Here is a 23,234-nt window from a genome sequence, read left to right as displayed (position 1 = left end):
TCCAGTTCTCTCAGATGTAAATGACTTAGCAGAGGTTGTAATAACACTCCAAAAAAATGAGTATAGAAAATACATGAAACTAATACATTTGATGTTAGTATGTGCTTCTTTAAGCTTTTAAAGCAGATATCTTCAAAAACTAAATTACTTCAACTTTCTATGGATGAAATAATACCTTTATTTCTTTTTAAATGTCCATGAATAAAATGCACAGAGCTTGATACTTTTTTTCCAAAAGTTTGGGAAGTCATTACCATATCACTTATTCAACATTATGGCAACTGTTGTAGAACTCAGAGACATCAGGCAGACAAACTGGAATTTGGTAGGAAAGAAGAATATTACTTGTAGTGGCTGACTCATGTTTCCTATCAAACATTGACAGCAGCACAGCAGCATCCAGGAGCATTATACAGCTCTGCGTTCATAGTTTTAAGTACTGCAAGGTTGTGTAGCACTGTTAAATAAAGAAAGCTATATATTATGACAGAATAGAAATGTTTTTATTTAAAATCCAATATTAAACTCAATCTTTGGGTCATCTCTTAGAGGAATTCCTCTTAGATACTCCTAGATAATTTTAATCTAGAGGTGAAGACCTTTAATTTTTCTTACATGATATTTGTTTAATTAATATGGCACCACAGAATCGTAGAATCACAGAGTGGTTGAGGTTGGCAGGAACCTCTAGCGATCATCTAGTCCAACCTCTCTGCTCCAGCAGGGACACCTGGAGCACGTGGCACAGCGTCACATCCAGCTACGGTTTGACTGTCTCCAAGGTGAAGTGTCTACAACTTCCCTGGCTAGTCTGTTTCATTGCTCTGTCACCCTCACAGTGAAGAAGTTCCTCCTCATATGGAGATGAAATTTCCTATGTTTTAATTCATACCCATTACCACTGGCCACCACTGAGAAGATTTTGGCCCCATCCTCTTTACATTCTCCTCTCAGGTATATATTGGCAAGATCCCTTCTCAATCTCCTCTTCTCCGGGCTAAACAGTCCTAGCTCACTTAGTCTTTCCTCATACAATAGATGCTCCATTTAATAAACTCATTTTTTTATTCATTTTAGTAAAAAGTGCACCTGGAACAATGTATCAGGCAACATATGAATGGAATTGCACATAATCTTGTGCCTGCGTGTGTCAGCTAGAAATGTTTCTGTCATAACACGTAATCACCTAAAATATTGACTGAATCTTAAATTATCATAATAGATCCTTGAAAATAACTAAAGTGATTACAACATAATTTGACTCTACTTGTCTCAGTTGTGGAGAAACCTCATTTAAAATTATGGTATATTTCAAGAGCAAAAAATACTAGTGAACTTTTTAGTAGTGTGATTATATATGTTGTGCTCTTAATAAATCACAAAGTCCAGGGCACTCTTCAAATGCTAAAATATCAAAGCTATGCATCTTAATTCTGCTTCAACTCCTGTGCAATGTCATAAATTCTCAGCACTTTGCAGCAGATGCAAAGATTTCCCTTTCCTTTATCAGTCCCTTTAGAGGAAAGAAGCTTGTTCAGAGTCCTAAATATAGATCATACAAAAACAATATTCTTCGGTTAAATGTGGCTTTCTTACAACATGATCAAGAATAATGCAGTTCAAGGTGAGGCCTTGAAAAACTTGGAACTTGTGTGCCTTTTATTTTGCTGTAGTCTTAGAAACAGGGTAGCAAAAGCCCCTGTGACTACGCCAATCCTTAGGTTTAATTGATGACTGTACATTTCCTGTATGAATTGTCTTTCCAACAGATTATAAAATTTAGATGGGGACAAACAAATGAGAACATAAAAGTTCTTTTAGCTAGCCTCCATACCAATATCTGCTTTTTCATCAAGTAGTATTAAAGAGACCCTACAACACTCGGACGGATAAAATTTTAACTCTCCTTTAACGCCATCATATTGTTAAATGTTCTTCTCTACATCGGAAATTTTAGTCAAGCGTTGTAAAGATTTTCTTTTGTATCGGACTCCAGAAAACTCTTTATCACTACCTCCTACCTATCTATCTATCTACCTCCTACCTATCTATCTACCTACCTCCTATCACTACCTATTTGGAGATTTTTATATGGGTGGGGGGTTACTTTCACTTTTTTTTTCTTTTTTTTTTAATTTTCAATTTCAGGTACTTCAAATAGTTAAATTATTAGTAGAATTTTAAAACTATACATTTAAGGACATTTTATTTCTAAGCCAAATTTTTGTTGGTTTACTTGAATATTGCATCCAGCATTTTTCATTTTTTTTTCAATATTACTATTTCTTTTACATTATTGATACTAAACAAACTATGCTTTATAAATCAGTATAACTTTCCAGTACAACTCTGAGAATAGGTTTCTGTATCATTAAAGAATGCAAGCTTTAAACAAGCATCTTTATCCTTCTCTATTTTTAATGTTAAATTAGGTAAACAGAAAAAGGTATGTTATGTTTGCCTGGTACAAAATACCACCTCAAGCATGTGTGTGTTTTACTAACTGGGGTCAAATAAGGAAAAAAAAAAAAAAAAAAGCAGTTGTAATTAGAGTTATAATTGCTGTAAATGCATCTGTTTAAAAACTGTTACACACATTCAAGAACTGATTTTCATGCTCTGCTTTCTGACAGATAATGGAGTTTCTACATACAGAGACAATCTGTGAGAGCTCAATGGTTTTCCACAAGTCAGTAGTCAGTTCATACACAGTAAATCACAGATTTGGAATGGGTGTTTGTAGCACTTGATGAACTAGTATGGGAGTATTAACTCTATTCATCTCCATGTAATAGGGGGTTCTCCTTTATTTTAGCAATTCATCTTCTCTTTCATTGCTATAGGGAATTGTACTGCTGTTCTGGTAATAGAGTATTGCTACTGAGTGCTGAACTTTTTATTATTATTATTATTATTATTATTGGTATTTTAGGTGAGCAACTGATGATTTACCAATACCAGAATTGTGAAAGGATTAGCTAAATGCATTTTTTCCTGCATTTCTCATCACTAGGGATTAATTATTCATGGATTATTTATTTAAAAAGAAAACTTAAACTGAAAACTTAACAAAAAATAACAGCAGTTACTTGGATTATACAGTCACTATTGTTCCTGCAAACTTTATGATTCAAATCCCTGATGGCATGTTAGAACAAAAGATGGAATGTTGGTTTTGGTGACTTTGTATTGACATAAATAATAGAAGGTTACATTAAAAGCTGTAGTCTTTTGAAGTTTGATATTGACACATTTTATCTGTGAAATAATATATGTGACAAGGCTACTTCTTTATTATAGTTATTCAATTACTTCTTTTTTTTAAGACTTCTTTTTTAAGAAGTCTTCTTTTAAGACTTTTTTAAGACTTCTTTTTTTTAACTCAAATACTATTTTTAACTAAAACACTTCTGCTTTTCCCCTGTGAATCGATAGCTTCTAAAGCTATGGGTGCAATTCTTACAAGTGCAGATGTCTAGTGCATCCTTAAGTCCAAAGTATCCAAAATCCTATTTGTGTCTAGCTCCTTCATATTTGTGTCATATTTGTCATATTTGTGTCTAACTCCTTCAATTTCATCTTACATAAATGTCATCACAAAATCATTATGTATCAAAAAAAAAAAGTCATGTTACAAAAAGAAATACTATACATGCCATTTTTTCAAGGCAAGAGAAGAGAAAATTTAAAAGGACCTACAGATTTCAGGATCTATGCTTATTTTCAACTTTCAGCTAATGTGAGCTGCAATGATTTTATAGGCCAGTTGACATTCTCACTGCACTGCAGCTGAAGGAACTGCATTCCAAGCCCTTTTACTTCTTACACTCTGCATCCCCTAGAAAGTGTGCTTGGGCATATTCCCTACATAGATGTAGTACCTTGCTATCAGAATCTTCATGATAAGATTAGAAACCTAGGGAATCCTTGTAGCCATTAACAATTTGGTATATTCAAGATTACAAAAGAGAGTCTATGGCAGATTCACACTCTTACTCACTTACCCTTTGATTAGGAATGCATTGCATGATAGCTAGTATAAGAAATAATGATTCATGATTGTGATGAATATGCGGATATGACGGATATGTCACTCGTTGTGACGGATATGCAGATATGAGTGACGGATATGTCACTCGTTCCGTGACAATCATTTCCTTGGAAAAGATTATGGCAAGAAGCTGGTTGCCTAAAAAAACAAAACAAAAGAAAACAAAAACCCTTGTTCTCTCTCTCTCAATACATTTGGGAATTATCTGTGGAGTAAAAAAGAAGGTCTATGAGCAAACTGAATAAATTATTTATCAGTAATGCCCTACTTCCACTCACTCGTGAGCAGCTTCAGAATTTGTAAGGAACTGCATCCATGCCATGTAGCACTCTGATCAACCTTGATGCTCTCAGGAAGATCAAGTGTTCTGTATTTATACATTAACCTGGCACATTCAGCAAGTTCAGATTAAGACTGAAGATGATGATAATTATTGTTTTATTCTCTATTCTTTTAGTAAGAGACTTGATTTTGGAATGAAGTCCATGAGTTCAATTGTTCTGTCTAGGAAGAATCATTCAAAAAGAAATGGATTATATTCATTATTATTTACCCGCCAAATTTTCTACTACTTGTATATGACAAGTATAAAATATATTTTAACATAAGTAATGGATGTGACTCTTTTATTTAATAAAATGTCTAGTTATAATCAATTGGTTCCTAGAGATACTCAAGTGGAAAATAAATATGCCTTTATGAAGAAAACATTTGTATATTTTCATAAGATTCTTAGTTTCATTTTCTTAAATAGCTGCCTTTGATAAGGAACAAAATTAGATTTACAAGCAACTTATCATCTTTCAGTATCCTACAGCACTACAGTTGTTTAAACTTGTTAAGTGTGTTCGTAATGATTATTAACTAACATTTTCAAGTGACAGTGAGATACTTATTTAACTAATTGCTACCCTTGAAGAGATGAAATGTTGCAACATTCATGGTAATCTAGAAAAAAGCTTTTTTGTTTGTTTGTTGTTGTTGGCTTTTACAGTGAAGGCTTCCAATTCATCCTTACGCAAACATTCCCATTTTAGTTATTCAGATTGGTTTAGGGATATAGTTTGACTACAAAGTAAAACAAGATAAGTGAACTAATTATAAGCTACATTACTTCCTCCCATATAATAGAATTTTTATCCACCTCAGACAGCCAAGAATGGGATACTTGCGGTATTACCCATTGTAATAGCAGGTTTACAGGTATTTAGTCTCTGCCAGACACAATCTATCCAGAATATATCAACAAAAATTAAAACTGTACCATGACACAGAATATGCTTGGGTTCGCCACTCACAGTGTGAGCTACAACTCAGGCCAAGACCTCCTCATTTATCTCTTGCATTTTACAGACAGTTCATACATTCCCAAGTGACCAAAGTAATTTTCCCCTCCTATATAGTTAGTAAATTCAAAGTGAAAATGAATACAAAGAACTTTGAGAGCTGCCTTCTCTATGAGCTAACAATGAGCTAACATGACTTTTCCAGTGAGGTAACATTCTTACAGTAGCTAGCTTGATGTTTAAAATAAAACAAACTAAACAAATAGAAAACAATTATTGAGATATAAAAATGCAGTATTTCAACATAAGAAATTAGAAGACAAAGATAATTTGGGAAAGCATTGCATAAAAAATAGAGCCAACACAGTGAAGGTAATTTCTATGTTGGATGCAAAAAGGCGATAAAAATACCAGATGAGATAAGGCAGTGAAGGGGTTTGGTAAGAAAACGTGTGGATGATGAATAAAGAAGAAATACACAAAGGAACTGTATGCAGAAACAGGGTTGTTTGAAACTTTAATGTCAAAAACAGAAGCCTGGAATATGAAATTGTTACCCTTTGGCACTGCATACATGTTACCTAGTTAATGATATCTAAGAAATCTCTTGAAGTAGAGAAAAATGTGACTCAGAGGAACTAGCCAATGATGAATAGCTCTGCATTACAGATTGGAATCAAACACTGTATGGCTCTATGCCATGAGAACGAAGCAGCAATATTAAAATATAGGGAGATTGTAAAATGGAAAAAAATAAAAAGAAAAAAAACAAACAAACAAGAAAACAAACAAAGCCAGCACTATGCTACCTACTCATTCAAAATGGCAAATGACTAATCTGAAGTGAAGGGAATTAAGTCTGTACCATCGCTATAGGAACACCAGGAAGTGGGAACTGCAGGTAAATCGAAGAGTTTCTATAAGGTCTGACCACAGATGGTCTGTGTTAACTCACTCAAACAATTTTTTTCTATTACTGTGTGCTAATTAGTATATACTGTGCACTAATTATTTCTTTAGGAACTCTTTCATCATAGCAGCAAACACATTTTGTCTTAATTTGGGGGTGAGAGTCTATCCTATGTCATATGGCTGCAAGGGATTTTTTTTTTTTTTTTTCACTTTCATGCTGAAATAACAATTGGTAATAGTTTTCAGGGTAAAGAAAATGACCATATTTGCAACACACCTACATTTTTACTTTCAGTATCTCAGAAACTCATTATATTTCATGGATATATAATTATAGAACCATGGTACTGAAGGAATATTTAGGTCTTTCTTTTCCTTTTTTTACCTGCACACTATATTCTGTCACTTGCCATCTTCATCCACTGAGAATTATTTTCTGTAATTGGAACATTTTCCTCAGTTGTTATTGCATACCGTTTTAAAAATGGATATGTAATAATTGAATTGCCATACTGTAGTAACCATCCACACCATTTTTTTAATCAGTGATTTCTTTATAAACATCTCACGAGAGTTAAAGTATGCAGAATTTAGCCTTATGCTTCACACCACACGACACAGTTGTTAATGAATCAATAAAGCATGCTCTCATGTGTCTTGATTCCAATTAAAATGTTGGAAATATGCGAGATGAAGCTGATGGCAAGGTAAATAATTATTATTAATGGTCCATGTGTGTATGCATAAATAAATCTGCATAATTACAGTTATATCTAGGTGTGTTGTTTATCTCTGAATATATAGTAAGTTTTGATATTTAAGAACTTATTTCCTTCCACTCCATTGGGAAAGCTAGGAAAGCTAAAGGACTATTTAGGCAATCATGTATATTCTATACCTTGGGCATATGATCTTGGTAAAATTTAAAGAAAAATATATTTTTGACACATTTGTGACAAAAAAATTGAAAGCACAACCAAGTTAAATACATTTAGCTATTTCTGTCTTGCATATTGAAAACATGAAATTCTAGTTCTCTGATGAGAATGCTTGAGTTAATATCAATGATCCTTAAACAAATACATTTTTACAAATGTCCTTTAAAGTATATTAAGAAAGAGAATGATATAATGAAGATGTATACTAAATGTACTTTAAGTAATTGTTTTATTTAAACAATTACCCAGAGGAGATTAGGATCATCTTCATAGCATGATTCTCTTTTTTGAGCAGATTTTTAACAAAATAGGATTTTTTTCAGAATATATATTTTTTTAAACTTTCTGAATGAATGATCATAGGAATTAGGGAAATTCTAAGACACTTCAACTAAAATATTTATGATTTTTCTTGTGTGGAAATCACATCAGTCTCATTCTTAAGCTCCTATTCTCAAATGCTACCTTCTCAGCTTCCTGAAAGAATAGTGTATCATTGGACATCATCCACCACTGACCTCTTTCAAGAAGATTGGCTAAATCATATACGCTGATTAAGAGTTGCCTTTGTAGGGCATAATTTATGTGAATATGTCCAGTTAGTTTTTTCAGAAAACCATTTTTTGTTGCCCACTGAAGCACAAACACAGGAGAAGCCATAGACCACATAATAATCATATGAGGAACTATTTTTTGCAGTATTAAACAAGGTACGCATTTTTAGCATTTTAGCAGAAAACGGCAGAACCACCGTTTTCTTGTCTAGAATAAGCACTGGTTCTTCCATGTCCCTGCATGTGGGCTCTGGTAGTACTATAATGCATAATTCATTTTAATTAAAGAGTGAGACGGTTTTTATTATGTGAATAGAGTAAGACAGACACTTCTGCATTTGGAGAGTAGAACAGTTAAAGTCATAATTTCCTCATGTTGAGCGTAACTCCAAAACAGTTTGCCTTTTACAAACTATCACCACAACTGGGGACACAACCCAAGTCACCACAACCACAAATAAACAAAAGTAAAACCTGTAATATGCATTAAATAACACTAATATTTTTTCCTAGCTTCATATAACTTCAGCAGGGATTTTGTGTTCAGTTTCAAGAAAGAAACAGGTCCACTGGCAAAGGTCCAGAAGAGAGCAATAGGAATGATTAGAGGTCTGAAAAACATGACCTACAAAGAAAGATTAGAAGATTTGGAGCTGCTTTTCCTGGGGAAGAGCAAATTGAAGGAAGCTAGAACATATTTCATTTCCTTCATCTTTTATATTTGATCTGTTCACCAAGCCCATAAAAATTTGCAGCAAGGAGTAACAGATTGAAAAACGCAAGGAAGGTGTAGGTTAGTCATTAGGGAATATATTGCTATATATGAATAACTTCTGTCATCGCAGTTTTTTAAGAATATCTTTCAAAATGAAATTACAGAACATTAGGCTGTGTAAAAGTTATGGAAAATGTTACCAAAGCCTTTTTTTTTTCTTTTATCACAATTCATTAATTGGTAGATTAATATTTTTGTGCATCAAGACTTGTAAGGACAATATTTCTGGTTTTTATACCCCTTAGAGTAAGGAATCAATGATAGTAAGCAGTCAATGAGGTGAATGATTGCTGCTGTGCTATTGCTTTTTCTACTTCAGTGTGTGTTAGAGAAGGTGCCAAGGAAATAATATGTTCGGAATAGTAGATGACAAAATGTTTGATTTCACCATTGATTTAATGTGGACAACTATGTTTTCTACTTATAATAGAGCACACATTGATTTGTGAAGCAGACATTGCCTGTTTTTGCTCTTAATATAAGATATAAGACATTAGAAAATGTTACCCAACATATGTGAAGTGTTTGGTTTTCCTTGTACTCATGCCAGCAGTATGGTAACAGTAATTTCAGTGAAGTGGATAGAAATTAGATTGGTAATAGGAAGGAAGAACTGGATGAGAAAAATGTTATGGTCAGCAAAAGATTTTTGGAATTGTCCTATCAGTGTCCCTTATAACAATCAAGGGGTATGGGACAGCTGTATAATTTGTAAAGTGACCTCCACAAAAACTGCCAAGTACAGCCATATCTATCCATCCAGGTTATCATTCAACCAGAGATCTGCTGAGAAAATGGTGCATTTTACTTTTCAGAGACTTTCAAATGTCCAAGTCCATGCATATTCAGGTAACTTTTGACTTCAAAGTCTAAAAGTGTGTTAACAAAGTGTAAAAAGTGTATTAATAAAGGAGTCCAACAGGATTAGCATCTGACATCTCCTAAGCATGAACAGTAAATGCATAGAAGTTGGACTATGTATGCAATTCACAACATTCACCATTTCTCTGTTTTTCCCACAGCATTCAGGAACAATGAATTAGTACTTCATAAATTTAAGCAAATTACCCTTCTCTATAGGTATATATAAACACATACGAGCATATTTATAACAGAACTTTATTTAAAAACATTTTAGTCTACTTTCAACAAAAAAGCTACACTGTTAAAATAGCCTTGTGAAACTCGTATGTAAGTTTTGTGATGAATGCTTTAGAGTATTAAAATATGTGAATCAATCTGCTTAGTGTTATTAGTAATTGTGTAGTCTTGTGCTCTTCATTTGTTGATTAACATTTTTGAAGTATTTAACAATAAGAGTGAATCGGATTGAAGTATTTTCTATGCTTTTTAGTTTTATAAAAATTCTATTTAGATTGTATGTATTGTATGTATGCAATTAAAGTAGCTGATGGTTTGTCAGGTATATAATAAAACTCAATGTATATAAATTAACTCTGACACAAATGTTCCCATTCCGTCTTCCTGCAAAATTAGTTATTTTGTCTGACATAGATTAAGCCAATTGCTCAAATTTAAAGAAATTGTTATGCACTGTTTACTGCTATTCCTATCATTATTTTCTTAACATAGGAAAGATTGACAGAATAATGGTAAAGAGAATGATGGCATATACTTGGCACTATCCTTAATTATCAATCATAACAATCACAGAACATCCATTGTTTTCCATTCAAGCTTCCAACTTAAACAAGCAACTCATATTTCAGTCTTGAATACTATATATATATATTTATATAAAATATAAATATAAAATATAGAATATAAAAATAGAAAACAGAAAAAATAAAGCTGAGGTTTGTAAATAAGAACTTATTTCCTCATCCAATAATCTGTTGCTCAGAGAATACTACCATTGCTGGAGAATAGCTGGAAAAATTAGTCACATACAAACAGTTTCAGAATACAGAATATTTTGAAGTAACTAGATACTTTTGCCTTAATCAGGTTAAGTTAGTTAATGTCTGTAGGTTAATCTGCAGAACACAAAATACTACCAAAGCTCTATATTTCTATAAAAGCATTGCTGTTTGAGCCTAGCCCTGTTAAATACTGCTTACTTCAGAATTTCATTTAAATGATGTGTGCATCAGAATAAAAGCAAGATACTTACTATCAACATAATCCAAATTATATGTATCAATGTATATGAAGAAGCTATCTCATCCTCTTTTCTCTTTTATATCCTTTTTTACTGAGCATGTTTGTGCATAGAGATTAACATTTTGATAGAACGGGAAGCTAAGATCCTGTCTCTCTCTGCTTTATTTTAACACAGATTTGCATTGTGAATTTTCTAATTAGACCCCAGCCAGCACTTAAATTTGATAACACTGCTATTGGAAAGTTTGAAAGGTAACTTAACTTTACCTTACTGCTGCCACTGATTTTGAAAAATTAAAGCAATAAATTTCCTAGATTAAACACACATAAGCAAAGCTCTTTCATCTTGATACTTGCAGCATTGCAAAACCTTGATTTTAATGAAGATAGCAAGAATACTGTATATTTTTAATTGCATATTATCCCAAAGTGATTGTGCCTTTAGCAAAACATTACAGGTGCCTTGATATAGGCATACTGACTGTACCTTAGTTTACAAAAAAAAAATTATATTGATAGTTTGTGTTTGGCATAGTTGTTTTAAAATACATGCAGCATATTAATTATTCATATTTGCAATGGTTCCTAACATAATTAAAAATTTCTAATATTTATGTTCAATGAGGTATTTTAATATTCTTTTCTTTTCCCATGCTCTAGACAGTTTGCAAAAGCTCTCAATGTTTTCTTAAGATTCCAATATTATTTCACAATCATTCATAGCTATGAAGATAATTTTGATTTAATGTCAGGTCTCGTCTCCCTGTCTGGTGCTCAGTAAACTTCCTGTTTTTTTGGCAGCTTCTGCTCTTGCAACAGCCTAATTTTACAGCCCTGCTGTTACATTCTTGACCTTTGTCAGGGCTACAGCCTTGGGACATTGGAGCTATCAGGTTAAAAAAAAAAAAACACACACATTTCTGTAAGTAATAGGGAGATTTCTCTGACAACTCCTCTGGCCGATGGAGGTGGTTTGCCTGATGAGGACCTGTGGAGGCAGCCTGCCATGTGCCTTTATCTTTAAACTGAAGAGAAACAAGCTAAACAAGCTTGCCTGGCCAGAGCCAGAGATAACTGGCTTAGAAACAGTCCTATTCACATGTACCTGTCAGTAATTTATTTTATTTTGTTTTATTTTATTTTTGCATTCATATATACTGCTCTATACACTGCTCTATATGCAGCAGAGCATTAAATTGCTTTCCACTGGAAGCGGGTCACGTTCAGAGGTTGGCAGAACCATGTAACAGTGTGGAACATGCTTGAGTCACAGAGGCTATTCCTATCACAGTCTTGGCAGCTGAAATCTCCATCTAATTAGAGGCTTTACACAAGATTTTTTTTTCTTTTTTTTTTTCCTTCTTTTCCTCCCAGAAAAGCTAATAAGTTCTTAAAAGAAAGTAGATAAACTATTCTCCTGCAAAGCATTTACATACAGCTGCTGTAAAGCAAAACACATGGCCACTGATTGGTAAGACTCATAATGCCAAGACTTTCAATTTCAGCTAGCAAGGATTTTTCTGTTGAAATTACTATATTTTAAAGAAAAATCTTTTTACATTTTTGATAGCAGATGTTCTTCTTCTTATTATTATTATCTTAGGCTGCTGTGCAAAAGAAATAAATCTCAGGTTTTTTGTTTCTGTTTTTTCTGTTTCAAGCCAAACAGAGACTATCCTAAAAGCTTCCTGATTCCCTGATATTGAAAGCAAATAATCCTGCAATTTTAAAATCATGCATTTTTCTGAAAGTCCATTTGAATATTTGTAATGGATAGAGTGCATATAACAGCAATATTTCTGGTATATTAGAAATATCCATTTATAGCCTTTAGAGCAAAAAATATGTCCATAATTTGATTCATTATATTTAATTGAGAAATTAGCATTCTATATTGGGACAAAGTGCAAACTGAATGCAATTAGTTTCTTTCTACTTCTACAAGGGCATTTTTTTTATAGACCAAAAGGAAAATTTTACACTGCATGGATTAAGACTTACTTCCTTCTCTCTCACTCCAGCCACTGCTTGTGTTCATGGCATTAGTACTTATTAAGGCTTTGTGAAAGACAGTTTATCAGATCTCATAGAATTTAAAGTATTTAAATGAAAAATCCTCCATAACTTCTAATTTGTAAATTAAACAATGAACTTCAACCTTGTGATACTTTAATAGTGTCAGGGGGAAAAACTGTATGTGCATTACAGAGCACTTTTTGAGATGTTCTTAAATATATATTTTCCTCAAAAAGCATAAATGCAGAACTCGTCTGCTTAAAACAGTGTTGTAAGCCACTCTTGAGTTCCACATCCTGAATGGGAAATTGTGTTAAGTGAAAGTGCAAGATTTTTCCCCCTTTAGAAAATACAAAATATGCTGTGTGAAATATAGTTTGCACATGTAATGTAAAAGATGCTAAATTATTTGAATACTAAAAAATCTGTACCCAAAGAGCTCACATTCAGAATCTGAGACTCACAGTATATAATTACATTAACTCATGCAATATTTTCTCTTTTCCATGAAAATACCTGCAACTTTTTGAAGTACGTTTTTAATCGATGGGAAGTGGGGTCTAAATACCATAAGACTTCTTTCAATGTTAATATCATTCTATAGTTATTTATATTCAAAGTTAAATTCTCTTATCCCAGCTAAGTTCATCTCTAGATAATGCATGGAAACAAAAGGAAAATTAAGCTCAAGGCAGAGAAAGCAAATACATGTTAACTATATTATTACTATATTACTGTTACCAAATAAATTTTCTATATGATTCTCTTAGCTCTTTAGAACATCAGTGGCAGTCTAGAAAATAAAAAAAATAAAAAAATAAAAAAATAAAAAAAGAGATCTAGTTCTAGAAATTATTAATTCCCATTTTCTTCCGGTTACACATACATATACATGAAATGTAGGAAAGATGCATTATCTGGTAATTCCACAACATTACTTTTTCTTTTTTTTTAAGCTTACTCTGCTCAATTTTCCTTATAGGGAAAAAAAAGACAAGCATTTAACCTCCTGATGAATGAAGTAGATTTTTTGTTCTTCATAATTGCATGTTTAAAAAATCTTCATTTTTTTATTTCTGAAGTATTTTTATTTTGTTCACTTTTTATGACAAGCACATATGTATCCCACTATGAAGCTACTTTAATATTCTTTGTCACAGTTGGTCACCTTTTCTAAATATTCTAAAATGTCCTTTTTGTTTAGGTGTTAAAATGACATGGTCAGCCAGTTGAAATAGTAACAAATATTCCAAATGGAAAAAAATATCAGTGACTGCAGAATATAGTTAGTAATTGTCATATAAATATTTAGTAATTTTGATAATTGAATGTGACAGCACTGAATCTGTTGTCATGACAGGAGGGGAATGAGGCAAACTGAATATTCAGATAAGGTTTTATTTAAAGACTTAGAATTTAGATTCAGAATTACCTCTTCATTGACTGGCAGGAGATGTAAAGAAATAAATAGGAGTCATAGATGTGATAATAGTTTCCACATATTTCCCCATATTGAGATGATTTCCCCATATTGAGATGATTTCTTTAGATACAATAGTATAAACAAACAAGCTTGTAGTTTCTAGGAAGTCCTGTGTCTGACAGTACAGCAAAGACTTGCCACTTAAACATTTCTTGCAATCTTTCCTTTTTCAGTATTACAATGTTATAAAATCAACTTGTCATTGTGAAAATATGAAAAAGTTATAACTTTTTTTTTTACTTGTAGCTTGCTGAGAATCCATTGACATGTTTACTCACTAATTTAAACCCTAAGACTGTTTTAATTATGTTCCTCACCCTTCTGTAAAACTTTTTATGTTAAACATTCTAGATCTATACAGTGTTTGACTTGGTACATATCTCATTTACCCCAAATCAATAAAAAAATCTAATGTGAGAAGCTTTCTGAAAATTAGATCTTTGTGATTAGTCTAAGTAACTAACTTTGTGATTATTCTAAGTAGATAAATGTATCTTTAATTACTCCCTAACTTTCTTATTTCCCTTCTTCTTTCCTTGATACTACTGCATCAGCTTTAGTTTATGTGAATAGACAAAAGAAAAAGACCACACTTACTCACATGTATGGATGTTAAAACCCTGTGTGCTATGGCTTTTGTATTGCTATCTTAATTCAACAGACTGTCAGAAAGCTAACAGTCCTTCATCCCATTCATCTTAAGGCATACATTAGCTCTGAGGGTGATACACAGCAATGGTGATATTTCTTTATTTTTTATTTTCTATAGCTACTTTTCAACTTCAGGTTTTCTGAAACTGTGGCCATCATTTGCAGCTAAGTAGCAGAAAAGCTTATTTATTGAAATTGGAGTTGCACCATACTATATTATTTGTATATAGGCTAAGTGCTTTATTAGATTTATTGCTCAGTACCCCATGAGACTGTGCCTTTCAAAACTAAAAGCTACTGTTCCAGTAATACACACGACTTTATAAATACGTAGAGACGGGGACATTTTGTCGGTTCCATTTTTCCTTTAGATGCACAAAGGCACTATGACCTTGGCAAATTGGTTTGTGCAGGGTTTTTACAGCAAGTTACAGTCTGTTACTTTATCGTAACAGATATAAAGCTTCTGTGAATGATGACTTTTGTTTCATCCTGGCACTTGCAAATAAGATTGCTGATCATCTCTTCTCTATAATGGATATCACTGCGGTACGCTATAAGATTTAATTAGAAATTGACTGATATAGTTTTATAGATGGACAGACATGAAGATAGACAATAATAGTGGCTTAAAAATTTTTCTTCTTTCCCTTTGATCGGAAAATCAGGATTGTATGACCAAAAAAGTAGTTATACCACATTGTGCAAAATATGTAGCAGTCTAGGTATTCTGCAGATTTTTGCTTATATGCAGGGTTTGTGTATTGCATTGCCAGATGTGCATAGATCCCAAATATTATACGTAAAAGTGAGATTTTGTAGGCCATTATTGAATGTGTCATTCTATATCACTGCCCAAATGGGGATTACTGTACTCAGCATCTCAGAGCACATTGTTTGATTATTTTTTTCATAAGCTTCCTGAAATTTGGCAGAAAATCTTAGACTCTGGCCTCAGGGTGAAAACTCCAGAAAAGGCCTGTGTCCAATTTCATTAATTATTAACTGGTAAAGATATTTTTAATACAAACAACACAGTGTGATGCACATAGCTAACTGTGAGGGTGAGGATGTGCCGGATACTAAAAATGAGAGGGAAGTTAGACATTCTGACTCTTAACAGAGAACCTACATCTGCAAAAATACATCTAAGACAAATGGGTTACTGTGAATGCCAGAATTATGTTAAATAATGTGTGTATATATATTTGTTTCTAACATGATTCATGGCCATGTAGTTGTCTTTAAAATACATCATTTGGTGACTATTATTCTGTGACTAACTCTGAGCCAACATTTATTTTCTGCAATGTATTTAACTGTTAGGGATATGGTAGTTTAGCAACTCTTTGAAGTAGATATGAAGTTTGCATCCTAAAAATATTCTGAGTTAGTGTGAATATTATATAACATACAGATAGAACTATCTAATTTTATAACTATCTTTAACTCTATGCCACTGTAAAAATAACTGCATTTTATTGTGACTATAGGCAAACTTGGCAAGGCAAGGCAAGGCAGTAAAATTGGTAGTGCTATCCTAGACTGATATATGAGGCAATATTTATACTCCATGTTGTGTTAAATTCTTCATTTGAGCATTTAAACCATTGTATCAAGGTGCTGAATTCTAAGCACATTTATTATGTTGCAAGCAAAAAGGGAAAACAGTACTTTAAAAGATTTTGACATTTGTGTCAAATGTCTTTTAAAAGATATTAATATGAAATTCAGAAAATACCTCCAGAGGTCATTTATAAATGGTGTGATTCTCAACCATATGTAAAGCTGTGTACCTTGTTTCATTTATTTTTAAACACAAGTTGGACAAGTAAAGGGATTTAGGAAGTGTGGAGCCCTGACAGTATTCATTATCATCCATCATCCCAGAGGCTGCATCTAGTTGCTTTGTATCTGGAAACAAAATAAGCCTTTGAGTATAATAGCAGTTAATAACTGTCAGTAAAACTAAGCAGAAGTGAAGTACACTTCATAAGAGAAACTGAATAAAAGAATTAACACGAAGCAATGGTCATTTCTACTACTTTTTATAACAATATTATTCCAGAAATGTTATTTGTGGATTGTGGCTCTAAATTTTCCCTGTCGTGTTATAAGTAATTATTGATGGTTATTGATGGTGGATACATATAACCCAAAATAGCAGTAGAATAAAGAATATTACAGATATGATATGGATATGATTGTTACAATTACGCACGGGGTGCAGCACTTAAAGTTAGGTAGATTGCCTAGATGTGTTAAGAAAGATGGTATACCAGGGCTTCCTTGTAGTAGCTCCCTGTTTGCATAGTTTCGGGTTTTTGTGTTTATATGTGTGGGGGTTTTGTTGTTGTTGTTTCCCAGCAGATTTCTTTATTCCCGGTACTCTTTAATTATTACCTCTCTAAAAGTTATTTTAGCAGGTTTTATGTGGTATTACTTTAAAATCTCAAGGCTTCTGATTCCTCAGAAGGCATGTTGTAGGATTTAGTTACAATTCTCTATTCTTTGAATTGCTCTGTTGATTTAATTACCGTGTACAGATACCTGTAACTGTACTAATTGCTTTACTAACAACTCTTGGAAAAGATTCACATACTCTCCTGGATTCTTACTCTACATATTGGAAGATATTCTTTGTCAATATTATTGATTGAATTGCCTGCAATATTAACATCTATAAAAGGATAATTAGTATTCCATTAAGGTGTCTTATACTTTCAGAAATTAATAGGACAAGGTCTGTCTTAATTTCCTGTGGTTATCATATACCTAGCTATACTTTCCTGGTTGTCAACAAAACACCAGGCAGCAATTCTTGTTGTATATAAAATACTAGTCTGCTTATTGAAAATTCCAGATAAGATCAAAATCTTCCAAAACAGCATCATTATAAATGATATGTTTGGCAAAGATTAATTTCTTGTGGTTTACTACAGTGCTGGACAGCATGTAGCTTGCTTGAATGAATTTGCTTTCAGGTTTTTGATTGTTTTTTCTTTGATTACTTGTATTCAGAGAAAGACCAAGCAGTGGCTTCCATTCTAGTCAGATAAATTAATTACCAGTGATTTCTTGTTTTGATAAACGCATTTTCTGGGCTGATCAGTTTTATCTTCTTTCCTCCTTGCTATTTGTGTATTACCCCATCCATATACTTCCCTGCATGCTTGTTTTTGCCATGAAAAGAAGGAAGGGAAGGGAAATGGAAAGGAAATGGAAAGGAAGGCAAGGGAAGGAAAGGAAAGGGAAGAAAAGGGAAGGGGAGGAGAGGGGACGGGAGGGAAGGGGAGGGGAGGAGCACTATTTTCAATGCATTTGCTTTATAATCATTATTCTATTAGGATTATGACATTAATCTACTACTCATAATGAATATTTTTACTGTGTTTTTTGAAAGAATTTTTATAGTTTGTTTTCTTGTTATATTTTTGTAGTTTTAATATCACGCATAGGAGTCTTGCTGGTACAAAAGCTAGAGGTTTATCAAGAATACTTTTTAGGAGCTGGTGGCTTCTTTCATCTATTCTATCATCGTAAGTTACATCCGCGTTGATTTCTGATCTCCAGAAGCAATAAAAATAATTACTCTTCCTTTTGAGCATATTTATGACATATTGATAAATTAGCTTTTGATCTGTATGTGCGGGAGCTCCAGTGAGCAACAATTCTGCTCTATATGTGGCTTGGGAAGTTTCTACTTACACTGCTATTATTTCAAATTCACTGTAAGATTTTAGCCATCAGTAGCTAGCAAAAACAGCATTCTTGTTTTGCAAAGGTTTCCTTATTGCTCTCTCACCAAGATTTGAGGAATTGATTATCCTTCCAGTTCCCAAGTGGAGAAAGTTTCAAGTTGTTAATTTATTCCTGTTATAAATATAAAACCTACATTTTTTTCCTGTTGTTTCTAGAGAGGTGACTGGATTCACTGTACATCTGTTTTCTTCTGTGCTGCACTTATGCAAAATGCTTTATTTAGTGCACCTAAGTGCATATCTTCACCCATGCTGGGTCTTACTTTGCATATTACCTAATCTGCTCTGTTTGTGTTTCTTTCACATGAGTCCTTTGTGTCCTGCTTTCACAAAGTTGTCTTCACTGTGTGCATAAGTTGGGCTTTGTCTTTGATTCATAACTAGCATACTGGGAAGAGTAGAAAACATTGTCATAGACTTAATGTTCTGTGTGTTCATGATATATTAATATTTTTTTCTAATATTAAATTCTATTCCTTAGTAATAATTTCAGAGATTTGTCTAGTTTCTACTTTACTCGTTATAATTGTATCCCTCAGATAACATTTTTTCATCAACAGTACTCTTTTTATTACCAACCAAAGCTGGGTAACATATTCAGTTGTTCCATTACATGATTTCTCACAAGAAAAAATAAACAGAAGGAGGTATTTTACCCTCAGCAAAATGAGTCAACTGGTTTCCTAAGTGTGTGTATGTTATACGTCCATACTGCAATAATCTGGTACCCCATGCTCAGCTCTGGACGTTCCACTTCAGCTTCTCTTCCCATCAAATACCTTTAGTTTTTACTAATGCTTGTAAAATACCTTCCTATCACTGAAGTACCCCATGATACTTTACAGGAGGCTTATGGGTGTAGCTATATAGGTAAGGCGTTCTGACAACATAATATGCATTTTGTCCAGGGACAAAACGTGAGATAGCTAAAAATAATGCTGATTGTCCAGTTAGAGACTAATGTTAAGGTGCTGAGTTACATCTGCCTTTACCTCAGTGGAGAAATTAATATGTTTCTTGCATTTCCCAGTCAAGATTTCTGTTCCAGTGGCATCACTATGAAAGATCCCACTATGTGGGATCACAGTGAGTCTCTGTTCTCGAGTTTTACCACATGAAAGCATCCTTGTCTCTGGTCCTTTTACATGCTACTGACCAGGGAATTCTGTATTACTGAGTAAAGCTATCTAGAGTAGGTCTATTTGAACCACCATCTTATATTATACAATGCCCATAACCTCCTCTAGCAGAGCAGAGTAGGTTTCAAACACCTCCTTTAGCAAAGCAGATGAGCATATACAGAGAAAAGGAACAATAGTATCAGCTTACGTGTTTTTAAGGGAAGATCTACTGATTAGGTTGACCTGTATAAACATAGTACCACAAGAGGAATTATTGTTTTATTAAAGCTTCAGAATATGCATGACCATCACGGGGGTTTCCCTGTGGAATTACAAAAATAAATCTTCATTTAAATACAAGGGAAGCGTTTTTTTTTTTTTTTTTTTTTTGCTTTTTTTTTCTGCTCATTTTCTTTCTTATTTTTGCCATCCTCAGGAAAACAATTGTATTAAACAATACTTAGGATGAGTAGCATAAATACCACAAGGTTATACCATAAAAGTTTGTTTCAGAATTCCTTTTTTTTCTGCAAAGCCAAGGAAGATCATGTATTGAAACGCATTCTAAGTGGCTAATAGTTTGGAAAGGTATAAAGAAATAGAATCAAGGATTCTATTTAAAAGTTTGTTTTTTAAAAACTCAGTTGAAATGACATTTTGAATGCAGTTGTTACTATTGTTTTGTCCTATAATAGCTACTTGCATGTTCTTGATGAATGCACAGGGAGAGATTTCAAAAAGAAATGTGATCTACATTAAGAAGATAGGATTGTACATTAAAGTAATGAATGCTTTTCAAGATACCGTCTGCTTAAGCATAAAATAGGCTTCCCTGTGATAAGTGGTTCATGAACCTTATTGCTTAATCTTTCAACTAGACTAGTCCAATGTTTGAAATAAACAGCAGGGAACAATTCTGTACTGATAGAGTAGATGCCATAGTAATGCTTTAGGCCTTCTCCTCTATTTTCTTAGAGACCACACATGTAATTACTAGTTTATCTTTCTCAATTACCCAGGCAAAAAATGTAAGTGTACTTTGAAAGAATTACAGAAAATTGCATAATCGTTCAAAGCTGTAGGTTGCTACTCTTGTGCCTGTTTCAGGGGAAAAAAATCTGTCCCTTGTACAAAATGAAGTTAATCGTAACTCATCCATGTTCAGCTTTTTGATGTCTGAGGTTCAGCGATAGTCTTAAAATGTGTATAAGAATATAATATTTGTCATGGCACTGTGCACATGTAATTAGATTGCAGATATTAAGAAAAATTAGGATTTATACTCAGGTTGTAATTTTAGATCAAAAGGAATGAGTTGCTTATCATTTAGTCTCTATCACTCACTACAACTGACTGCAACATGGTGCTCATTTAGGAATACAGTTCACAGTAACTGTAATAAGAAAAAAGTCCTTTCCTTAAGCTTGCTGATAGAACAATCCAAATTTGACATGTTTTTATTGATTAATTTTACTCACATACAGGCCCATATCAAAAATGTGCCAATCAAATATTCTGTTTATTTCCTGCAAGATGGAGTCAGACTGTGAAGAACTCCTACAATCAACGGTAGTAGATGGGATAAAAGCCCATCATCTTGTGTTAGACAGTGGCCAGTTGCAGATGTAAGGATAACTTAATATTTCCATAAGTACTCATTACTCCCTCAAAATTTCCCTCAGAGTTTATGGTATCATATTGCTTAGGATGTTCTGAACTGGAAATTGCCTCTTCATCCTAGTGTTTGATAGCCCTTAGCATCTGCAACAGAGTGACTTTGGCATAGCATGTACCAATATATTTCACATTTTCAGTGGAAAAAAAAATCAACTTTTGGATTATTCCAAGATTCTCCTTGAATACTCTTTTTGATTCCTCTTGCTTTTTGTGTAGTGTGGAACAGTGAATAATGCTTCTTTTTTTCATCTTCCCTACATTATTCATGTGCCCTTATATTGTAATCAGACATTCTCCTTCAATCATTTCTTTTTCCAGGTGAAGAATGCTGGCTGATTTAGTCTTTCCTCATATACAAGTCTTTTCATATTTTTTTTTTTTTTTCTATTTTTACTTTGCTCTTTGGAGTTAGGTAAACCTGAAAAAATGCTCAATATTCAGAATAAACATGAATTATATAATTATAAAATGCCAAAATAATGTTTTGTGATTTTGTCTTATACCATTTGCCTTGTTCCTAAACACACATTTTTGATTGTTGCTAAGCACTGCAGTTTATGTAAGACTGACCACAATGACTCTAAGACTTCTACTAATGCGTTAATTCAAACATCATGATTGAATATGTATACTTAACTCTGACGTTTTCCAAAGTTTTGTTTTGCACTTATTACATTGATTTTTTCCTATCATTTATAGGCCAATCAATTGGCATAATAAAGCTTGTCTGCAGCTCTTTGCCATCTACTTTAATTTTGACTATTCTGAATAATTTTGATATTTCCCCGTTTTTCCCCTCATTATTAAGCCCCTTTCCCAGACCACCTCTGAATGTACTTAAAATTCAGGTCCCCACACATATCACCATGGAACTCTTATGGAATTTCTTATAATACTCTGCATATTACTAAAATGATGAATTTTACTTCACACTTACCTAAAAGAAGGATACAGTCAGGAGGTACATTCTCATACATAAGGTATGTACAGCTTATAGATGTGATGAAGTGTGAAAAAGAATCTAATAATGTACTATAAACCCAAGGAAATCTTTCAAAGAAAGAAAGAAATAAGAATATATTAACTTTCTAATAAAAGCCATACATTAAAAGCAAAAACAAATATTGAAAATCATTAGTATGCATATCCTATACCATGCCTCACCAAACAAAATATATAGTTTTGCTATATCTATCATCATCACATATGATGTTCTGGCTTCTCCAGGGAGCCATTTGTAGTACAGGCATTGCAAATATCTATCTGGATTACTAAAATTAGCAGCATTTTTTCTGACATGAAACATACTGCTTAAGAATGTAAAATGCCACAGGGATTAATCCAACAATACAGCCAACAAGTATTACACTAATGCATGGATAAGGTGAACTACTAATGTATTTTAATCCATATATTAATTACTCTTGTAATGAAGAATTGATATACTAGGGAAGCATTCTGTTTCAATATAGAAATAAGGACAAATGCATCCTTTTGGCAATCCATTCAGCCTGCAATTGTCTATTGATATGAGATAATAAGCAAATACGCTGGTGAGAGGAACACTGCAAACAAGATGGATGATACTAGCATCCTGTGTTATCTTCCTATATCGAATGACTGTTTTGACTGTATGTGTCTGAGCAATAAAAAAAAACATCTGGGGCAGTAATCCACTGCCCTGTCAATGTGATTACAGGTATGTGCATGGATTTCTATGCATCTGCTTCTCACACATATGCAAGTCAACCTCTATAAGCTGCAGCCACTGTGAATGCTCAGACCAATTGTACTTCATAGAATCATAGAATCATAGAATGCCGAAGGTTGGAAGGGACCTCAGAGGTCATCGAGTCCAACCCCCCTGCTCACGCAGGGTCACCTA

This window comes from Nothoprocta perdicaria, unplaced genomic scaffold, assembly GCF_003342845.1.
Source record: "Nothoprocta perdicaria isolate Ctin4 unplaced genomic scaffold, notPer1 scaffold_61, whole genome shotgun sequence".
Classification (NCBI taxonomy): domain Eukaryota; kingdom Metazoa; phylum Chordata; class Aves; order Tinamiformes; family Tinamidae; genus Nothoprocta; species Nothoprocta perdicaria.
Note: the sequence above shows the minus strand (reverse complement) of the source record.